Genomic DNA, 24,244 nt, shown 5'->3' with positions numbered 1-24,244 from the left:
AAAAGCAAATGCCACATCCCTGAGTTGGGAATGCAGCTGTTGTGTAGATGGGTAGCAAGTAGATCACTACAGCTGGGGCTTGTGTGTCGGAGGAAGAGAATAGTTAAGCACTAATGCTGAGTGAAATGCAGAAGGCAGGGTATTTAAAGCCTTAAGGAGTAAATCTGCCACAATCCTGCCTCTGGTCTGTTAATGCTCCTGCATTTTCTGTAATATGTTCCGCAGAAAGGCACAATTATCTAATCATTCTGCACATGAAACACAGGTCCACTACACTGGTGACATCTTGTTGATTGGCTTTGGCTGTGTGCACTCTGAGAAGCTGAGGAGGAGGGCTCAAGAGAGAGACTGCAAGAGTGAAAAAGGACTTGGTTGTTCTCATCCATGTCCTATCGCCTGCCTGTGGCTTCCTGCCTGCTCGTGCTTCCTGTGAACATCACTCCAGCAAGGCTTTTTCACCTTTTCAGTGGCAATTCCTTTCTGTAGCAGCAGCTGAATCCTGTTCTTGCTTTTTTCCACATTTTCAGAACCCAGTTCATTGTATGCTCATCTCAGGGATAGTGTCAGTGGCCCTTTACACAAGTCTATGACCCTGACCCATAAAGTCCCTTCTCTGAGCTCAGGGACACCAGCACTAGCTAAGTACCGACTTCTCTTTCTTAGAAGCCCGAATCTCATTTCCTTAAAACACTTTATCATCTAAGGTTTTATGTTTTAACTATTCTTTTAATTATTCTTACTGTAACAGTTAATTTTATGTGTCAACTGGGCTAGCTGTTTAGTCAAACCGTAGTGCAGATGTCGCTGTGAAACTATTTTGTAGATGTGATTAACATTTACAATCAGTTGACTAAGTAAAGCAAGTTACTCTCAATAATGTGGCAGGGCTCTTCAAACCACATGAAGGTTATAAGAGCAAAAACTGAGAACTCCTGGAGAAGAAGAAATTGTGCCTCAAGCCTTAATACAGGAATTCTGCCTCCGCTTTCTGTCTGCTGGCCTGTTTTACAGATTTCACACTTGCTCAATGCTCACATAAGCCAATTTCTTAAAATTTGTCTGGATCAAGTGATTGATTGATCAGTATGTGCCATGGTTCTGTTTCTCTGGAGAACACTGACAGATGCGTTGCCTCTTTCCTGTATCTTTGCAGCCCCAGATGTGGTGTCTGTTTCCTATAGCTGCTATTTTTGTGGCACACAAGTCAGCTGTGTCTTTTCACCTTTTCAGTTACGTATTTAACATGTTATATATCTAGGTACAATTCTTTACATTAAGTTCTCTCTAGTTAAATAACTGGTGTGATTTCTGTCTCTTGATGCACTCTGATGCTTTCTTGTAAAGGCTTTGAGCATTATTCTAAGAGTGACTAGAAGCTTTTGTAGAGTTCCTATGGCATGATAATTTCTTATCCCTCTGCTTCCAACAAGTCCCTGGTCACCTAGTAGAAACATGGTGTCGACTGTTTCTGTATTCGGTTATGCTTCCTCCTCATCCTGTTTTTTCAAGGTCTTTATAGAAAGTACAGCAGAATAGTTTTCTCCCCATGGAAATCCTAAGATGCTTTAATTAAACTAAATGTCAAAATAAGCTGATAAGTGTTTGCTTCCATGTTTCTTATTCCAGCCACAGTTCCATTCAGCTGCTATACTATTTTTCTTCTAAGAAATATCAGCAAATATTCAATATTCATTAACTTCTAATTTTCTAAGGAAGCGCAGTGGCTCACACCTGTAATCCCAGCACTTTGGGAGGCCGAGGCAGGCAGATCATGAGGTCAAGAGATCGAGACCATCCTGGCTAACCTGGTGAAACCCCGTCTCTACTAAAAATACAAAAACAAACAAACAAACAAAAAATTAGCTGGGCATGGTGTCAGGCGCCTGTAGTCCTAGCTACTCGGGAGGCTGAGGCAGCAGAATGGCGTGAACCCAGGAGGCAGAGCTTGGAGTGAGCCGAGGTCGCACCACTGTACTCCAGCCTGGGCGACAGAGTGAAACTCCATCTCAAAAAAAAAAAAGAAAAAACTACTTCTTGAAACCCCTGATTATCTTAAAATATTACATAATCAGAAATGTTTAAAATAATTTATTAAGTAATAATTTTTTGATATATTTAACATATGCATTGGTATGTATAATGCATTCATGGTTTTGCTAATGGAACAAAATGAATTATTTTATAGAATGTAAGAAATCCAAATAAATTTTATTTTTTGAAATATCATTTTCAGTAATTGACACAAATACATATAAAGCACATCCATTTTAGCCATTCTTCTAAATGTGCATATTGTTCAAACTATAATTAAAATTTACTCATGCTTCTGTGGGTATGATTGTATAATTAAAATGCAAATTTCAACATAGGTCATTGCTCATTGAGTAGTTAAAAATAACTACAAATGTTATCATAGCATTCTACTATACGTCAATTTGTCACAACATACTCCAATTAAATCTACCATTAGATATCCAATTTCTTTTTTTTAGATAAAGTAAAATTAGCAACCCAGAAATTTTCCTTAGACGGTAAAAGAAAATGATCTCTTGATTCCTTGCTACTGTAAATGGTATAATTCTCCTTCTGTAGGAACTGTAGGCCTTCTTATCTAGAAAGAAACTATTTCAAGCTTAATATTGAATGCTTTTCTATGTTTCAGAAATATGTTCACATTTTCTCAAAATATAATTGAGTTACAATTTACTTGAAACTCTAAGAATCACAATGCCACAAAAAATATATATCCCATCTAATTTTTCTTATTCCTTTGTAATAAATTGTATGTAATGTTATTATTTTCAATTGTTTCTTAAGTCATTAAATAATATCTAAATAAATGTTGATTAAAAATAAGTCAAACATATAAAAATACACAAAATAAAATATGGAAGCTTAGTTCTTTCTCTCCTCCAGCTCCAATGTCTGTTTTAGGACCACTCAAGGTGTACAATCTCATAGATATCATTCTAAAAGTTGAATCAAAACTTGTGTTCATAGGCATAACAAGACATAAACAGGTGGAATTATTTTGTGAATGTGTGAGTGTTTTATTTTACAACTTTTATTTTTACACATATAGACCTACTCAAGGATTTTGGTATAATCTATGGAGTGATTGTACAAATTTATGTTATCGTTCCTATAATGAAGACAATTATGTTGTCTTCATTTTTCTATTACATGTAATATTTTGTTAAAAAAAACTTCTTCTAAAAAGAAGAGTTGGAAAAAATGGTGTGTGCAATTTAAAATCTGATACTCAGCACAAAACTACCCTCCAAAAGTTATATAACAATTCACACTCACCAGCCATGTATGTGTATTTTGAATAACATATGTTTTTATAAACATAAGCAGATTAATTAAATGTAAATGATGATATCTGTGCTTCCCAAAATATCTGTATTCATCAATTCATTAAAATATGAAAGAGTATAGCTAAAATGTATCTTCCTGCATTCTGTCTCTGTACTTCACCTGATCATAATTAAAACTTAAATTATTAAATTCATATTATTTCTTTTGAATTTTCAAAAGTATTATTGCAATTTATCATTGCCCTCTAAGGGCATTCCTGGTGATAAATACATCAGTTCAAGGAACACATTCTATGTTTTGTTGGAAGACACATATTTTACTTGTTCCAAATTTCAAAATAAAGGTATCCTAAACTCAGGGAATTTTGAGCCATCAATACCCTACGTTTCTAGTCTCACCACAACAGGCTTAAAACGAACTTCACCCAAGTCTTTCATATGCATTCTATATGCAGAAAACATTGATTTGAATTGCACTCTAGCAGGAAAGGGAGACTCACCATAAACTTTGCAATGTTTCTATTATTGAATTCTAATATTGCTCTTGGATTTTAACAGATGCTCTTCTCCTTCTTCTTCAATTAGTAAGTGGGGCACTTTTTGTCTTATATGTCTAAGAAGCAGCCTTGGTAACCTCAGTAATCCTGGCTAGTGTTTTTTTTCCTGTACACTTGGCTTTCATCTTATTACCGATTTCTTTAACCACCCAAGAATTGAACTCTGCAACTAAATTATTGCTTGCATTTCTGAATCACATCTGCTGCAAGATATTCATGTCTCCGTGTGCAACTGCTAGTAAGGTAAATGCTACACCTATAGAGTCCAGACTCTAAATGGCTACCTGAAACTGCCCACGACTCTATTGCTCTTACGTCCTGAAAAATTCACCTACTTGGACTTCTATTTAATCAGTTAGAAATTTTGGCTTTGTATTCAAGTTAATATAGAAAATAAGTCAGATATACATAGTAAAGCACATACACCAGAACTTTTTATCGTCATAGGCATAGTAGGGAACATAACTATGACTCTAATTTTCCAACTGCTAGCCTACTGTCTACTTCCTAATATCACACTGATTTCACATAGAAAACTGAAGGTTGAACATTCTTTTCTAATATATAGTCTAACATATTACAGAATTAATGAAAAGTGACAAAGGAGAATAGCTGAATTCTCTCTCCTTTTAGTCGAAATGTAATGTATTATGAAGAGAAATTTAGAGAAAGCATTTTAATAAAATTATATGTTTAGTAACACAAGTGAGTACATTTTAGAGCATTCATATAGTAGTCAAGGATTCTACTAGATCTAAAGACATTTTTAAATGAAACACTTTTTTTCTGTGCATGAAGAATGTGTAAAAGATCCTGTATATTTCACTACATTAGAAAAATCTTCCAGCTGTTACTATGGAGATAAAGGTTTTCAAAAACTCTTAGAAAGCACAAAGGTTGACAAGGTGATTACAAAATACAATATTAGGCATTAATTTTATTTACTGTAAAGTTACTACAATGAACATTATGCTCTCACATGTGCTTCCGATTTTTTTGTTTGTTTGTTTTAAAGACAGGGTCTTGTCCGGGTGTGGTGGCTCACACCTGCAATCCCAGCACTTTGGGAGGCCGAGGCAGATGAACCGTTTGAACCCAGGAGTTCGAGAACAGCCTGGACAACATGGGGAGACCCAGTCTCCACAAAAAATAGTTGTACGTGGTGGCAAATGCCTGTAGTCCCAGCTATGGAGGAGGCTGAGGTAGGAGGATTGTTTGAACCCAGGAGGTCAAGGGTGTGGTGAGCCAAGATCATTCCACTGCACTCCAGACTGGGTGACAGAGCGAGACCCTGACTCAAAAAAAATTAAATTAAAGTAAATTTAAAAAATGGAGTCTCTCTGTGTTGCCCAGACTAAACTGAAACTCTTGGACTCCAGCAATTCTACTACCTCAGTCTCCTTAAGTGGCTGGGACTATAAGCATGTACCACCACACTTGGCTTATTCAACATATTAAGAGTATCACAGTAGTAAAAGCAAAATACATTCTTCAATGCTTTTAAATATAAATTTACTATGGTGTGTAATAGAATAAATATCACAGTCACTTATTTTATGCCTTTTTTCTGAATAAAAATTTCCAGCAAATCGATTATAATCCAGCAGTGAAAACAATCAAATATGATGGTACTTACGAAGTATGCTGTGTATCTACAGTTCCCTACCCCTCCCCACACTAACTATAATTTTAATCCTCCTACCCTCTGTTCTCTGTCTGGTATTCTCACTTTTATGCAGTTCACGAAGAAATGTCCTTGCCCTGTAGCTTCCTGTTGAAGTCCTTCTATCAGAGAAACTACTCAGAGGCAAAGGGAAGGAGGAGAGTGAGATGATGCTGTATATTTTCTAACTCTGTCCCTGCAGAGACTGCTAAGGTTGGAACAGGACCCTTTGCCAAAGGATACATCTCCTCTCAGGCATTCTTGTACATATAACCACTGTTTAATAATTAATATAACAGTTCCCTTTCCTTTCCTCTTCAGGCCGAGTTAGTGCCTCCCTCATGACTATATATAATCTTTTTAGTTTCTCAAAAAAAGTTCCATGCATTTTTAAACAGTTCCTTAATTTTAATATCCTTAAGTTAAAAGTTTAATTTTTTTTTGCTATTTCTTATCTACCAGTGTCATGAAGTGAATGATACGAAAAAGAAATCCTAATCACATAAAACAAATATAAAGCTGAAAAATAAACAGTCAAAAATAATGATTTGGGAACTTCATAGTCAACCTAATGCAGACTATAAATTGAGAAGTGTTGTCTTTCAAAAACTGCTATAACTTTGGGTAAGAACAGTAGGAGTTTATGGTCTTACTACCTCATTTTATTCCCATTTTCCACCCCTACTCTCAGCGGTCGATGATATTACTTACTTTGTTCACATGAACATGACACAAAACCCAACAACTTTGGTGTCTGATGGCATGGAATCAAATAGGAGTGAGTAGCATAAACTTGTGGCTTTGACAACTGAAATAACAAATTTGGTAGTTTACAAATGGCCACAATTCACAGTTTGGTACAGTGCAGTTGTGATGCTTACTGGGGAAATTGTCAGACACTGACAAATTTAACAGGTTGACCCTAGAAATGAGAAAGTCAAATAAGGCCTAAATGAGTTTTCCACATACACCTGGCTGAGTAGGAAGCTATGCACATGCAGAGAAAAGAGCCCCCAAATCACAGTGGGGAGGAAGCCAAGTAGAACTTGAGAACTGGCTGCACTTTGAATACACACCTCAACCTGAACAGATTGATCAGTAGATAGTGGAATCCTGTGGGTGTAAGATGTCTTCACAGAACCTCCTTCCAAATCATTGGCTAGCCATTAAAATAGAGAACTGGGCCCAAGGAAGTCAAGCAAAAAATAAAAATAAGAATTAAAATACATAGACATCAGTGGCTGCACACCACAAGGGAGACAGATCCTACAGCTACTGCTCAGGCATATTACAATAAGATACAATTAAAAATTTTCAGACAAAAATCCAGAATTGGTAACGTTTATTATCTAAAATGTCCAATTTTCAACGAAAGAGTATCAAACAAGAAAACGAAGAAGAAAGTGAGATTCATTTCTGGGGGGAAAAAAGAAGCAGTTGATAGAAACTGACTCTGGATGAAAAAACAAGTTTTGTTTAGCAAACAAAAACAGAAGTTTTCTAAATATGTTCAAATAATTTATTATAGCAATGACTCAACAAATAGACAACTTCAATAGAGAAACAGAAATTTAAAAATAAGAAACAAATGAAACTTTTAGAGTAGAAAAGAATAGAAAACAGCCAGGAAAAATAATTAGTAAACTAAAAGATAGATTAATAGAAATTATCCAATCTGAAAGGCAGAATGAATAATGGATTGAAGAAATGGACAGGTTTAGAGACCTTTGGAAAAGTGTTAAGCATATCAACATGTGTATTGATAGTCTAAGGCAGAAAGGAGAGAGAAGAGGGAGAATAACATTATTATTCAAAGAAATAATTGACAACTTTAAAAACTCAAGGAACAACGTTAATCTGGAGATTCAAGAAATTCAAGAAGTCTCAAGTGGAATAAACACAAAGAGATGTACAGCTAGGAATATTAAACTTCTGGAAGACAAAGATAAAAGAAAATACTGAAAGCAAAAAAACATTTATCAAATATAGGAAAGTATCAATATGCATAACAGCTAACTTTATATCAGAAAATGAATGCCAGAAGACTGGAGTGACATTTAAAGTGTTGAATGATACAAACAAAAAAGGTCAACAAAGATTTCAATTTCTAATAAAACTATCCTTCAGAAGCAACAACAAAATACTTTACCAGATAAACAAGAAGTGAGAGAATTCACAGCTACAAGATATTCCCCACATGAAATACTTAACGAAGTCCGACAGTGTGAGAAACGAAAACTAATGCCAGGCAGTAACTTGTATTCACAGGAAAGAAAAGGATAATTAAGCTGTTACTTATTTTTATTAAAAAAGGAACTTTTCTGTTTTAATAACTTAAAGAATGAGATTGCTTAAAACACGAATAATCCTGGACTGTTGAGTTTATACATGCATGTAATATGAAAAACAATAGTTTGAAATAGATCTATACTGCAATGCAGCAAAATATTTATATAATTCCAAAATTAAATCAGTATAAAATTGAAGTGGATTGTGATCACTTAAAGATGCATATGTGATTCCCAAAAGCAATCTTTTTCAAAAATCAAAATATATAGTTAAAAAATCAACAGACAAATTAAAGCACTACATTGAAGCTATCTCTTTAATATAACTTAGGCAGTAAAAAGAAATAGAAAATTAAAAAGACATAAAACATCTAGAAAAAATAGCAGAATTGCAGGCATACATCTAAGCATATCCATAATTATTTCAAATGTGATTGACTGAAACACCTTAATCAAATGGTAGATATTGTCAGTCTGAATTTAAAAAAACACACATAACCCAAGTTTATTCTGACTGGAACAAATGTGCATTTGATTTACCATTGGAAAACAGATTGAAACTAAAAGATTAGAAAATAATATGCCAAGAAAATAGCAACCATAAGAGAGATGGAAAAGCAATATTGACATCATAGAAAATAGATTTTAAGCCAAGAAATATTATACAGAAAAAGAACGACATTTCATGATGACACAAATGTCAATATATTTTGAATACATAACAGTTATAAATATATAAGTACCTAACAACAGAAACCCAATATATAATGAAACAAAATAAGACAGAATTCAAAGAAAAAAAATTTTAAAATGAGAGTTGGAGATTTACGTATTACTCTCATAATAATTAATAGAAAAACTAACTGAATAGTCAATAGAAATATAGAAAACCTGAACAAAACTATCAGTCAGTTTGACATACTTGACATTTGAAAAATACTCTTTATTCCAAAATAGCAGAGTACATATCCATGTTTTATAAAAATTCCTGCAACGTGATCCAGGAAAAGTAACGTGGATGTCAACAAAATTGAAAGATTTGTAATCACGTGAAATATGTTCTCTGACTAAAAACATAATTAAATTAGAAATACTTAAAAAATAAATAAAATAGGGGAGCTCCAAAAACGTGAAAATTAAACAACACCACTCTTCTAAATAGACAAGTGTAGAAGAAATAAATTACAGGCAAATTTAGAAACTACCATGAATGAGTTTATAAGGGAAAGTATAACATCAAATTCAATGAGATGCAGTAAAGCATTATTTCAGAAAAAATTCATACCTTTAAAACATATGTTAGGCTGAAAGATGTAAAACTTATGTTACATTTCAATAAGCTAAAAAAGAAGAGTAAATTAAACAGAAAGCCAAAAGAAGGAAGAAAATAATAAATATCCATAAGTAAATATCGGAATGAAAAACAGTAAAAAATAAAGAAAGAAAGACAACGAAGAAGTCACAGAAATCAAATGTGGTTCTTTGGAAAAATCAACAAAATTGATAAGGCTTTATGTTGACTGATAAATTACAAAAAAGAGAGAGGGAAAGAATAAAAAGTCACAGATTACCAAAATTGAAAAGCAAGAAGAAACATTAAAGTATTATAAGAGAATATTACAAACAAATATATACCAATGACTTAAATAAGTAAAATGAAATGCATGAATTCCTAGAAAGACACAAAATACCAAAGCTTACTCAAAAATAAATTTGATAACTTGAATAGCTCTGTACTTTTAAAAGAACAAAAAAAATAGTTAAAACCCTACATATAAATCAAATTCCAGGACTAGATAGCTTAACTGGGAGATTTTTACCAGATAATGAATAAATAAAACCCATCCTACACAAGCTTCTCCAGAAAATTTAGGAAGCGTAAATGCTTTCTCATTCAATCTACAAAGCTACCATTACTCTGATACCAGATCATATACATTCCCAAATATATGAAAATTAAATAATACTTCCAAATAATCACATGTAAAATAAAAAGTAAAAAATAAGTTAGAAACGATCTTGAAGGGCAATGTAAATAAAATGTAACATATCGAATTTGATTTTTTTGAGAGACGTTAAAAGCAGAGAAATCTGCATATCAATGTCTCTCAGAAACACAGTTGAAAAATTTCTTAGATTTTCTTATTTTAGAAAATTGAGTCCAACAATAAATAAAAAGGATAAAAACATTATGATTAACTGGGATATATTTGCAAAATTCAAACTTGGTTTCATATCTAACAATACATTAATAGAACATAGCATATTGATAGAAATAAAAGGCATAAGGCACAGTATATTTATTAATAGTCACAGAAAAGGCATTTAACACAGTTGAACTTTTATTCTGATTAAAATTTTTAACAAACTAGTAACAGAAAGGTATTTCATCAACATGCTAAAGAACATTTATGAAAAACATCTAGCTATTGACATATTTAATGTTGAAATATTTAATGATTTCCCCTATGATCAGATACAAGGTATAAATGTGCATGTTTATCAGTTACATTCTGCATTATACTGGAGAATCTCACAGTCCATGAATTATTAAAAAGAAATAAAATGTATCCAAAATGAAATAAAGAATTCAAAATATTTATATTTATGTAGATAACATAATTGTCTATTGTTCCTACATCTTAGAAGTCATTTTAGAAATAATGCAGGAAACTAAATCAATATAAAAATCAAAAATTTGTCATTTATATTAACATTAAAAATATAAGGTACTTAGGAATAAATCTGATAAAGTATGCATGATATGTATACACTGGAAACTAGAATGGTTTCTAAGAGAAATTTTTAAAGTTCTAAGAAAGGTAGAGAGCTAACCTATCTTCATGGATCTCAAGACTCAATATTCATAATATGTCGACTTTCCTAAATATAAAGATTCAATGCAATTTCAAAAATACCCAACTACTCTTGAATAAGTCTACAAGTTGTTCACATATTTCTAACTTTCTGTTTAGAAAGAGCGAGATTCCAGAGTAGACAAAATTACTTCGAATAAAAACAAGGACACAACAACAACAAAGAAAAGAAAGCTACAGGCTAATAGCTATGATGAACACCAATGCAAAAACTCTCAACAAAATACTAGCAAAGGAAATTCAAATACACATCAAAAAGATCACTCACCATGATCAAGTGGGATTCACCAAAGGGATGCAAACATGGTTCAACATATACCAATCAACAAACATAATATATCACATAAATAGAATCAAGGACAAAAATATGACAGATGTTTTTATTTTATTTTTGTGTTATTTTATTTTTTTCAGTTAGGTCAGAGCAAGATGGCTGAATAAAAGCCTCCGTGGATAATCCCCTCTCCCCAACAGAAGCACCAAATTTTAACCAACAACCACACATCAAATAGCACGATTGAAAGAACCAAAAATCAGGTGAACAATAACAGTACCTGGCTTTAACTTCATATTGTTGAGAAAGTACTGAAGAGGATAGAAAAGAAAATTTTGAATCACTGAGACCACCCCTCCCCCATCCTCTAGCAGTGGCTTCATGGTGTGAAGAGAGAATCTGTGCACTTGAGGGAAGAAGAGCACAGCGACTGGCGGGCTTGCCATTGAACTGTTTTGCTGCACTGTCACAATAAAGAACAAAGACTGTTGCTCAGCTGGTTCCTGCCCATGGAGGGAGCATTTGGAGCCAGAAAGGAATTACCCATCCCAGATATCAGAACTTGAGTTTTGGCAAGCCTCACCACTGCAGTCTAAAATGCTTCAGCATCCTAAGTAAAGTTGAAAGGCAGTCTAAGCCACAAGGACTGACATTCCTATGGAATTCCTAGTGCTAGGCTGGGCTTAGAGCCAGTGGAACAGGGAAATACCTGACCTAGGGAGATACCAGCCAAGGCAGCTAAGGGAGGGCTTGCACCACCCCTCCCCTAACCCCAGGCTGTGCAGCTCACAGAAATGAAAGTGACTCCTTCATTCTGCTTCAAGACAGGAGCAGGAAGAGTAAACAGGACTTTGTCTTAAATCTTGCATATCAGCTCAGTCATAATAGGACAGGGCACAGGGCAGAGTTGTGAGGCCACATTCCAGGCTCTAGCTCCTAGACATTTCTAGATACACCTTTGGCCAGAAGGAAACCCACTGTCTTGAAGGGAGGGACCCAGTCTGGGGACAATTCATCACCTGCTGACTAAAGAACCTTTTGGCCCTGAATAACCTGCAGGGATACCTTGTTCGTACGCCATGGCCTTTGGTGACACCCTAAGACATGCTGGCTTCAGGTGAGACCTAGTACATTTCCAGCTGTTGTGACTAGGGTGAAAGAATCCTTTTGCTTGAGAAAAGCAGAGGAAAAAATGAAGGGGACTTTGTCTGGCACCCTAGAAACCAGCTCAGCCACAATGGGGTAGAGCACCAAGCAGGCTATTGTGGTGGCTAAATCCAGGCCTAGACTCTTGGACATTTCTGAACCTGTCCTGTAGTAGAAGGGAGCCCACTGCCCTGAAGAATGACTCCAAGGCCTGGCAGCATTCACCACAAGCACACTGAAGAGCCCTTGGACTTTAAGTGAATATTGGTGGTAGCCTGGCAGAACTCCCCTGCCTGTAAAAAGGGGAGGGAAAAGTGGAAAGGGCATTGCCTTGTAGTTTGAGGTCCATCTTAGCCATGCAGAATAGAACACCAGGTATATTTCTAAGGTTTTCTTTTTTCTTTCTTTCTTTTTTGAAAGAGGGTCTTCCTCTGTCACCTAGGCTGAAGTGCAGTGGTGTGATCTTGGCTCACTGCAACCTCCACCTGCTGGGCTCAAGTGATCCTCCCACCTCAGTCCCCTGTAGCTGGGACTACAGGCATGTGCCATCATGCCCAGCTAATTTTTGTATTTTTAAGTACAGATGAGTTTCATCAAGTGCCCAGGATGATCTCAAACTCCTGAGCTAATGTGATCTGCCTGCCTCAGCCTCCCAAAGTGCTAGGATTACAGGCATGAGCCTCTGTACCCAGTAGATTTCTAAGGTTTTTGACTCTAGTCCCTGGCCCCTAGAAAACATGTCTGAACCCTTCTGGGGCATGGAGGTACTCAATGCCCTGAAGTACAGGACATTACCCTTGCTGGCTTCCTCACTTGCTGACTGTAGAGCCCTAGGGCTTTGAGTGAACCTAGGTGGTAGCCAGGTTGTGATCACAGCTGGCCTTGAGCTAGACTCAGTGCTCTGCTGGCTTCGGGTTTGACCCAGTGCAGTCCTAATGATGATGGCCACAGGGGTCTTGCATCACCCATCCTCCAGTTCTAAGCTGATCAGCACAGAGAGGAAGTCTTCTTTTTGGGAAAAAAGTAAGAGAAGAGAACAAAAATGTCTTCCTGAAAACCAGATAATTCTTCTGATCTTATCCAAGGCCACCAAGTCAGCATACCTACGAGTCTGCAAGAATCACTGTTATTGGTCTTGGGGTCCAAGTCGCATCGAATAGCTGGAAAGCCTCCCCAAGAAAGAAAGGTACTAACAAGCCTAGACTGTGAGGACTACAATAAATATCCAAATTTTCAATGCGCAGATGCTGACAAACCTCCATAAGCATCAAGACTATCCAGGAAAACATAACTTCTCCAAAAAAAAAATAAATAAGACACTAAGGACAAGTCCTGGAGAAATACAGATGTATGACCTTTCACAAAGAAAATTCAAAGTAGCTGGTTTGAAGAAACTCAAAGCGATTTAAGACAACACAGAGAAGGAATTTAGAATTCTATCAAATAAATTTCACAAAGTGATTGAAATGGTTTAAAAGAATCAAGCAGAAATTCTAGAGTTTAAAAATGCAGCTGACCTACTGAAGAATGCATCAGTGTCTTAATAGCAGAACTGTGGAGCAGAAAAGAGAATTAGTGACCTTGATGACAGGTTATTTGAAAATCACAGAAGAGACAATGGAAAAACAAATTAATCAAGCACATTCACAAGATCAAGAAAATAGCCTTGAAAAGGCAAATCTAAAAGTTATTGGTCTGAAAGAGAAGGTAGAGAAAGAGATAAGAGTGGAAAGTTTATTCAAAGAAATAATAATAGAGAACTTCCAAAACATAGAGAAAGATAACATTCAAGTACAAGAAGGTTATAAAGCACCAAGTGGACTTCATCTAAAGAAGACAATCTCAAGGCATTTAACAATCAAACTTCCAAAGGCCAGAGAAAATGAAAGAACTCTAAAACCAGCAAGAGAACTGAAAAAAAAAAAAAAAAACCTTACAATGGAGCTCCAATACATCTGGCAGCTGACTTTTCAGTGGAAACCTGACAGGCCAGTAGAGGCTAGCACGGCATGTTTAAAGCGATGAAGAAAAATAACTATTACATTAGAATAGTATATCCAGTGAAAATATGCGTTAAGCATGAGGAAGAAATAAAGATCTTCCCAGACAAACAAAAGCTTAGGGATTTCTTCAACACCAGACCTGTCCTACAAGAAATGCTATAAGCAGTTTGTCGACATGAAAGAAAATGATGTTAATGAACAAGAAAAAATCACCTGAAAGTACAAAACTCACTAGTAATAGTAAGCAAACAGAAAAACACAAACTATTATAACACTGTAATTGTGGTGTGTAAACTATTCATCTTAAGTAGAAAGACTAAATGATAAACCAATCAAAAATAATAACTACAACTTTTCAAGACGAACAGTACTATAAGACATAAAGAGAAACAACAAGTTAAAAAGTTGGAGGAAGAAGTTAAAGTGTAGAGTTTATATTAGTTTTGGTTTACGCAACAATTTTTAAGTTGTCATTAGTTTAAAATTACGAGTTATAAGATACTCTACCAATCCTCATGGCAACCTCGAATCGAAAACCATACAGTGGATGCACAAATAATATAAAAAAAATTGAAATCATACCACCAGATAAAATCATGTTAACTAAAAGGAAGACTAGATGAAAGGAAATAAGAATGAGAAGACCACAAAACAACAAGAAAACAAATAGCAAAATAAGAGTAAGTCCTTACTTATCAATAATAACATTGAATGTAAATAGACTAACCTCTCAATCAAAAGACATAGAGTGGCAGAATGGATTAAAAAAAGAAGACTCAATTATCTGTTGCTTAATGTAAACACACTTCACCTCTGAAGATACACAAAGACTGAAAATAAAGGAATAATGAAAGATATTCCATGCTAATTGAAACAAAACATAGCAGAAGTAGCTATACTTATACCAGACAAAATATATTTCAAGACAAAAACTACAAGAGGAGACAAAGAAAGTTACTATATAATGATAAAAAGTTAAATTCATCAAGAGGATATAGCAATTACATATGCACCCAGTACCGAAGTACCCAGATATAGAAAGTAAATATTATTAAAGTAAAAAAGAGAGACAGACCTCAATACAAGAATAGCTAGACACTTCAACACCCAACTTTCAGCACTGGACAAATCTTCCAGAAAGAAAATCAACAAAGAAAATCGTGTTTAATCTTGCACTTTAGAACAAATGAACCTAATAAATATTTACAGAATATTTCATCCAACAGCTTCAGAATAAACATTCTTCTCCTCAGCACATAGATTATTCTAAAGGAGATACCATATGTCAGCTAACAAAACATGTCTGAAAATACTGAAAAAATTAAAATCATCTCAAGCATTTTCTCTGACTGCAATGGAATGAAATTAGAAATAAATAACAAGAGGAATTTTAGAAGCCATACAGACACATGGAAATTAAGCACATGCTCCTGAATGACCAGTTGGTCAATGAAGAAATTAAGAGGGAAATTGAAAAATTTCTTGAAACAAATGGTAATGGAAACACAACATAATAAAACCTATGGGATGCAGCAAAAGCAGAGCTAAGAGGAAAATTTATAGCTATAAGTGCCTACATAAAAAACAAAACCAAACAAACAAAAAGCCTTCAAAGAAATAGCTTAAGAGCGTAACATGTCTTTTTTTTTTTTTTTTTTTTTTTTTGTCTCGCTGGCTCTGTCACCAGGCTGGAGTGAAGTGACGTGATCTCGGCTCACTGAAACCTCCACCTCCCAGGTTCAAGCGATTCTCCCAAGCAGCTGGGACTACAGGTGCATGCCACCATGCCCAACTAATGTTTCTTGTATTTTTAGTAGAGATGGGGTTTCACCATGTTGGCCAGGATGGTCTCAATCTCTTGACCTCATAATCCGCCCACTTTGGCCTCCCAAAGTCCTAGGATTACAGGGGTGAGCCACCGTGCCCAGCTAGCCTAATATGCCTTAAAGAACTAGACAAGCAATAGCAAACCAAACCCAATATTAGTAGAAGGAAAAAACAATAGAATAAAGATCAGAGCAGAAATAAATTATATACAAATAAACAAATAAAACAATACAAAAGATAACAAAGTGAAAAGTTGTTTTTTAAAGAGATAAATAATATTGACAAACTTTTACCAAAACCAAGAAAAAAAGAAAGAAGAACCAAATAAATAAAACTAGAGATGAATTTCTAATTACAACTGATAACACATAAATTCAATAGAAATTTATATATTTGCTATTATGAGCAAATATATGGCAATAAATTGGAAAATCCAAAGGAAATAGGTAAATTCCTAGACACATACAACTTACCAAGATTGAATCATGAAGAAATCCAATACCAAACCATACCAATCACAAAGAAGGAGATTGGAGCTCTAATAAGTCTCCCAGTAAAGAAAAGCTGAGGACCCAATGGCTTCACTGCTAAATTCTATCAAACATTTAAAGAACTAATACCAATCCTACTTAAACTCTTCCAAAAAATGGAGAAGCGAATACTTCCAAACTTATTCTATAAGGACAGTTTTCCCTGATACCAAAATCAGACAAAGGCACATCTGAAAAAGAAAATTACAGGCCAATATTTCTGATGAAAACTGATGCAAAAATCCTCAACAAAATACTGTCAACGCAAATTCAACACACTAAAAAGATCATTCATCATGACCAAGTGGGATTTATCACAGAGATTCAACAATGGTTTAACATACACAAATAAATCAATGTGACACATCATGTCAACAGAATGAGGAACAACAACCATATGATCATTTCAATTGATGCTGTAAAAACATTTGATAAAATTCAATATCCCTTCATGATTAAAAAAACCAGGAATGCAAGGAACATATCTCAACATGATAAAATCCATGTATTACAGACCCAAGGTGGTATTATAATGAATAGGGAAAAACTGAAAGCCTTTCTTGAAAGCATCTTTGTCTGGATCATGACAAAGAAGCCCACTGTTACTCAAAATAGTACTGGAAGTCCTAGCTAGAGCAATCAGACAAGAGAAAGAAATAAACAGCATCGAAATTGGAAAAGAAGAAGTCAAATTATCCTGTTTTCAGAGGTTATGATCTAATATTTGGAAAAATCCAAAGACACCAAAAAACTATTAGAACTGATAAACAAATTCATTAAAGCTGTAGGATTTAAAATCAACATACAAAAATCAGTGGGATTTCTAAATGCCAACAGTGAACAATCTGAAAATGAAATCAAAACTGTAACCCCATTTGTAGTAGTCACAAATAACAAAGAAATGAAAGATCACCTCAGTGAAAACTATAAAACATTGGTGAAAGAAATTAAAAAGGATGCAAAAAAGAAAGACATTTTATATTCATGGATTTGAAGAATCAATATTGTTAAAATGTCCATACTACCCAAAGCAATCTACAGACTCAATGCAATTCCTAACAAAATGCCAATGACATTCTTTACATAAATAGAAAAACAATCCTAAAATTTATTTGGAACCACAAAATATCCAGAATAAACAAAGCTATCCTGAGCAAAAAGAAGAAAACTAGAGGAATCACATTACTTCATTTCTAATTATACTATAGAGATATAGTAAGAAAAATGTCATGGTACTGTTAAAAACAGACACACAGATCAGTGGAACAGAATAGAGAACCCAGAAACAAGTTTATACACCTACAGTGAATTCATTTTCAACAAGTGTACCAAAAATATACATTGGGGGAAATGACAGTCTCTTCAATCAATGGTGCTGGGAAAACTGGATGGAGGATAAACACTCCATTTTCCATGATGTGATTATTATGCATTGCATGCCTATATTAAAGTGCCTCTTGAACCCAATAAATATACACACCTACCATAGATGTAGAAAATCTTAAAGACTCCAAAAAGTTGTTATAACTAATGAATGACTTTAGTAAATTTGCAGAATACGCAATCAACATAGAATTAGTAGTATTTCCCTACACCAATAGCAACCTATCATAAAAAAATTAGAAGCAATTTCATTTACAATGGCCACAGAGAAATACTTAGGAATAAACTTAGCCAAAAAAATGAAAGATCTCTATAATAAAAACTATAAAGCATTGATGAAAGAAATTGGAGGGAATCCAAACAAATAGAAAGGTAGTCTGTGTTCATGGATTGGGATAATTAATATTATTAAAATGTCAATATTAACCAAAGCCATCTACATATTTAATGAAATCCTTATCAAATGACAATGCCATTTTCACAGATTTTTTAAAGCAATGTTCAAATTCATATGGAAATGTAAAAGATTCCCAGTAGTCAAAGCCGTCTTGAGCACAAAGAACAAAGTTAAGGCATCACATGACATGACTTTAAAATATACTACAAAGATATAGTAAATAAAATGTATGGTTCTGGCATAAAAACAGATACATAAACCAATGGAACAGAAAAGAAAACCTAAGAATAAATCAATACACTTATAGCCAACAAAAATGTCAAGAACACATATTAGGGAAATAACAGTTTTTTCAATAACGATGTTGGGAAAACTGCATGTCTATACTCAGAAAAATGAAACTAGACCCCTATCTCTCACCACACACAAAAATCAAATCAAAATGTCTTAAAGACTTAAATTTAAGTAAGACTTGAACTTTAAGTAAGACCTGAAACTATGGAAGCACTTGAAGAAAGCATAGGGAAATTGCTTCATGAAATTGGGCTGGGCAAGGATTTTTTAAAATAAGACTTCAAAAGCACAGGTGACAATAGCAAAAATAGACAAATGGGATTGCATCAAACTAAAAAAAAACCAAAAACAAAAACAAACAAATGAACAAACAAAAAACTTCTGCTCATCAAAGGAAATAACCAACGAAGTGAAGAGACAACTCACAGACAAGATATTAATAACCGTAATATATAAGAAGCTCAAAAAACTCAATAGCAAGAAACCATGCAATTGGATTTTAAAATGGGCAAAAGATCTGAATAGACATTTCTCAAAAGAATACATACAAATGGCCAACATTTACATTTAAAAATGCTCAAAATCACTAATCATTAGTGAAATACAAATCAAAACCAAAATGAGGTATCACCTCACACCAGTTCAAATGACTATTATCAAAAAACAAAACAAAACAAATAACAAATGCTGGAAAGGATGTAAAGAAAGGGCAACTCTTTTGTACTGTTGTTGGGAATGTAAATTGGTACTCCCATTATGGAAAACAGTATGGTGGTTCCTCAAAAAATCAAAATTGAATTACCACATGATCCAGCAATCCATTACTGAGTATACACTCAAAAGACCATGAAATCAGTATGTCAAAGAGATAGCTGCACTCCCAATAAGCAGCACTATTCACAATAGCTGAGATATGGTATCAACTTAAATGTTCATATACAGATGAATGAATAAAGAACATGTGGCATATATATATGTATATATATACGTGTATATATGTGTATATATACGTGTATATATGTGTATATATACGTGTATATATGTGTATATATATGTGTGTGTATATATATATATGTATATATTCTCTGTAGCTATACAAGGGAATGAAATCTTGTCATTCACAGCAACATGAATGAACTTGGAAGACATTATGTTAAGTAAAATGACCCATGCATAGAAAGACAAACATCGCATGATCTCACTCATCAGTGTTATCGCAAAAAAAGTTGATCTCATACAAGTAGAGAGTACAATAGTGGTTACCAGAGGCTAGGGAGGGGAAGAGTGAGGGGAGATTGGGAGAGGTTCGCCTGTGGGTACAATGTTACAGTTACACAGGAAGAGTAAGTTCTGATGTTCTATTACACAGTAGGGTAACTATAGCAAATAATCATGTAGTGTAAACTTCAGCATAGCTAGAGGAGATTTTGAATGTTACCACCAAAATAAATGATAAATGTTTAAAGTGATGAATTTGGCAATTACTCTGATTGACTCATTATACAGTGTATATATGATTTGAAATATTACACTGTCCCCCAAACATGTGTACAATTATTATGTTTCAATTATATAAAAACATTAATAAAAATATTAGAAGTTTTATCAACAACAACAAATAATTACAAAGCTAGGGGACTTACACTACTCATGTTAGACATCGTAGTACTACAGTATTCAAGATGGTTTTGTATTTGTGTCACGAGATACAAACAGACCAAGGCAACAGCATTTGGAGTCCAGAAATAGGCCCACATGTATGTGATCAATTTGTTTTTTGGTAGAGGAATAATAATACAGTGAAGAAAGAATAATACTTTCAACAAATATGCTGGAACTATTGTACCTCCCCTTAAAAATAGCTTTAATCTATACCTCACTTTTGAAACAAGTGTTAAATAAAAATAAATCATAGATTAAAAATAAAAAGAATACTGTAAAAAACCTAGGATAAAAAATAGTTGAAAATTTATTTCCTGTGTTAGGCAGAGATTTACTAAATACAATTTCAAAAGCATGACTCATTAAAATACAGTGAATTGGAATTCATCAAATTTAAAGAATTCTGTCCTTGGGCAACATTTGAAGAGACAATTCACAAAAGAATATATACAGATGTCAAATAAGCACATGAAAAGATGCTCAACATCATTATTCTATGGAGAAATGTAAATTAAAATTTAACAGATCATGACACATCTATTAGAATGTCCAAAAATTAAAAGCCTGACCATAGGGATATCTACGAGATTATCTTTACCCTGCTGGTGTCAATGTGAAATGTAAAACCCTTCGGAAAACAGTTCTGCAGTTTCTTAAAATGTTCAAAATACACAGCCATAATATCCAGTTATTACACTACTAGGATTTTACCCAAATATAATAAAAGCATATGTCAAGAAGAAGACTTTTCATAAATATTTATATCAGCTTTATCTGTAATACACTAAAACTTAAAATGAAGCAAATGTGCATTAATGGGATAATACACAATACACAAATGGTGGTAGAGCCACCGATAAAATACTACCCAGCATTAGAAAGAATGATGGATTGATGCACGCTGTTAAATGAACAATATTAAAAATAATTATGCTGTATGAAAGAAGCCACAAAAATTCATACATACAGTATGATCCCATTTATATAACAATCTGGAAAATGTAAAACAAGACAATTTTGCTACATTTGTTCCCCGCTCCCTCAGGATTTTGAAAATCTATATATTTAGAAAAGAAATATATGAATTAAGACAGAAAAGAAATATGAGAATTAAGACAGTTCTTTCAATAATGAAACCCAGGTACATATGTGTATAAATTCAACACACACACATATACAACTTTCTATTATTTGAATAACACTTTTTCAAGTCTTCTGAAGTGTATATTTTATTTTAACTGTAATACATACATTTTTACATAATTAGGTGTGGGCTCCTTTAGTTTAACTTAAAATAACATTTACACCTCTTTTTCCTGGGAAATATCCATCATGTTTGTTATCAAATGATTTATGAGCTGGTTGATTTTCCAAGAGTTAATTTATACAGACACATTACTTTTTTTGAGGTGGATTCTCCTTTAGATCATAAAGTGCCAGCATATTTTATCACCGAATGTTACGAAATAGACCAGAACAAAAACAGGCTCATTATCTTCAGATTGTGTGACTCTATAATGTGTTTTTAACATTAATAAATTGAATATATAAAGAACTAAGAGAGTTTCTTTCTCAAATTGAAAAAAAATAGATTTTTGACATTCCCCAAAAATAAAGACCTATTGTCAGTTTCATTAATAGAATATTTTGTCTAAATACACACACACACACACACACACACACACACACACACACATCTTCAATAAAGCTAAAATTTAATGAATTAAATATACAAGTGATTAGATTATAAATTTTAGGGTATGCATCATTATTATGTAAGCCAACATATTGCCAGAGAAAAGAGAGGGGTTGGGACCAGGTCCAGTTATAATGCCACAAAGCTTACTGTTCTTACCAAGACTCAGCTGTTTTTCTTGAATAAATGCTCCCTGGGTTCAGTGAGCCTTTGTGAATTTCCATATTTGTTAAAAGTTGATTCTATGTTTGCCATTTTTCTGTTGCTTTTATAGAGAAGCAAAACTGACAAAATTTATCCTACTCCTCTTTCTTTTCTGATACCACTACAGAAATAGATTTTTAAAGTGTCCTGTCATTCCCTAATTCTCCCCAGCATGACTAGTGACTCTAGTCACTTTCTATTCCAGCTGCCAGCATTCTATGTATGGTATGTACACATCTATAATAATGTGTCCAAATTATTATGGTTCATCAAATGTCAATATTTCTATAGGAATAGCTACCAGAGCTAATATGTTATTTTAAATAAGTATAACCTTATTAATTTAAACTAATATAAATAATTTGATTACATTATTTTGTATACTGCCTAATATAAAGCTCACTATATTAATACTTTAATGACAAATTAATACTTTATAATGTTACTCCCAGGTAATTATAGAAGAAATTTATTGAAAAATGCTATTTTTGTGGGAGGAATGAGATATATTTCAGGATGAAGAAATTTCAGTTAAAAATGAGTAAAAATGACACACATAATAAATTATAACCTAATGGTCCAGGTACATATAGTAGTGTCATGTAGGCCTGGTTGTCTGGGCCTATATGCCTTTACCTCTAATACATTGAGAGAATTATCACAACATCACTTGACATCCATTCAGTTATCCCTGTTTTGTTCATCAGCAAGACAACTGTCCCGCCTTTCATCTTTTCAACAGAAAGTTACTAGGGCAAGTTTAATTTTAGTGTGTTCACTGTAAAAATGAACCAAATCAGGTTGGGTGTTGTGGCTCATGCCTGTAATCCCAGCACTTTGGGAGGCCAAGGCAGGCAGATCACTTAAGGCCAGGAGTTTGAGACCAGCCTGGCCAACATGGTGAAACCCTGTTTCTACTAAAAATACAAAAATTATCCAGGTGTGGTGGTGCATGCCTGTAATCCCAGCTGCTTGGGAGGCTGAGGCAGGAGAATCGCTTGAACCAGGGAGGCGGAGGTTGCAGTGAGCCAAGATTGTGCCACTGCACTCCAGCCTGGGTGACAGAATGAGACTCCGTCTCTCAAAAAAAAAAAAAAAAGAAACAAATCAGAATCTTAATAGAACAAAAGCATATGAATGTGTTCCAGATGCATAGGAAAAATGGAAAACTTACTCCTCATGAAAAGTGAAGTAGGAGATACACTAATATGATTTCAAGTGGAGGCAATAACTAAGATTATTTAGTTGGTTAACTAATTTTAAATGTAGGTTTTTTTTTTCATTTTTGAAGTCCTGCTTGGTTTTTTTTACAACTACAAATTTTAGCACCATGTCCTGTTCTTGTCTTATGATTTTGATTTCTTTATTTAAAAAAATCATGATTAAAAATATTTTGGATAGTTCTTTAGTGTCTAGATTATGCACTTCTTTATAATAGTTTATTTCCTCATATGGTTTATAATTTTGGGCCCAACCCTCTTCTTCAGACAGAGTGTCTGAAAGCCTTATGCATTCTGGAGTGTGGCAGAGTTCATGTGGAGCTAATCTTAGCAGTTGTCTCAACTGGACCGCAGTGGCTTTCTCCCTATGTTTTGCTTTCATTTTAATTTCTCTGGTTAGGGTAGTGGTACCATCTGAGTAGCACAAATTGAAAATCAAATCTCAGGGAGCAGAGAACTCGGATTCATTGTAGCTTGGGTGACTTTTAATTTCTGTTTTGATACCTAGAACATCAGGAATATGAGGGAGTTATTTAATGTATATATCATCAGAAATGGGATTATATGTGTTTTTAAATTTCAATTCCTTAAACTGGCTCAGATTTTACTAAATAGGAAATGTACTCTAGTCAATTAATGCGTTGTTATCATACTGTGCAGTGAGTTTTCCTAATTATGCAATAATATAAATGTTTAACTATAAATTAATCCTATTTCTTAAAATTCTTCATGTACACAATGGGAAGTAGTAAGGAAAAAAGTCTATTAACTCTTGTTTTCAGGTTTCTTAAATATCAGGATGAATTTGTTACAATTTTCAAAACTGTGAGCTGCCAAGATAATTGAAATAAAATCTGAAATAGTTTTGAATTATATAATTTCGGATTTGAAATTATTATATAAT

The 24,244-nt window shown here is 33.9% G+C and overlaps 1 protein-coding gene across 9 annotated transcripts in view; it reads right to left on the bottom strand.

The window, feature by feature from the left end:
- The window catches only part of SNTG1 (syntrophin gamma 1), an 865,234-nt gene that overhangs the window by 178,627 nt on the left and 662,363 nt on the right, over positions 1-24,244 (bottom strand). The window lies entirely within an intron of this gene.

The sequence above is a fragment of the Pan paniscus genome, chromosome 7 (genome assembly GCF_029289425.2).
Source record: "Pan paniscus chromosome 7, NHGRI_mPanPan1-v2.0_pri, whole genome shotgun sequence".
NCBI classification, from domain to species: Eukaryota; Metazoa; Chordata; class Mammalia; order Primates; family Hominidae; genus Pan; species Pan paniscus.
Note: the sequence above shows the minus strand (reverse complement) of the source record. Positions and strands in the feature narration are given on the sequence as shown.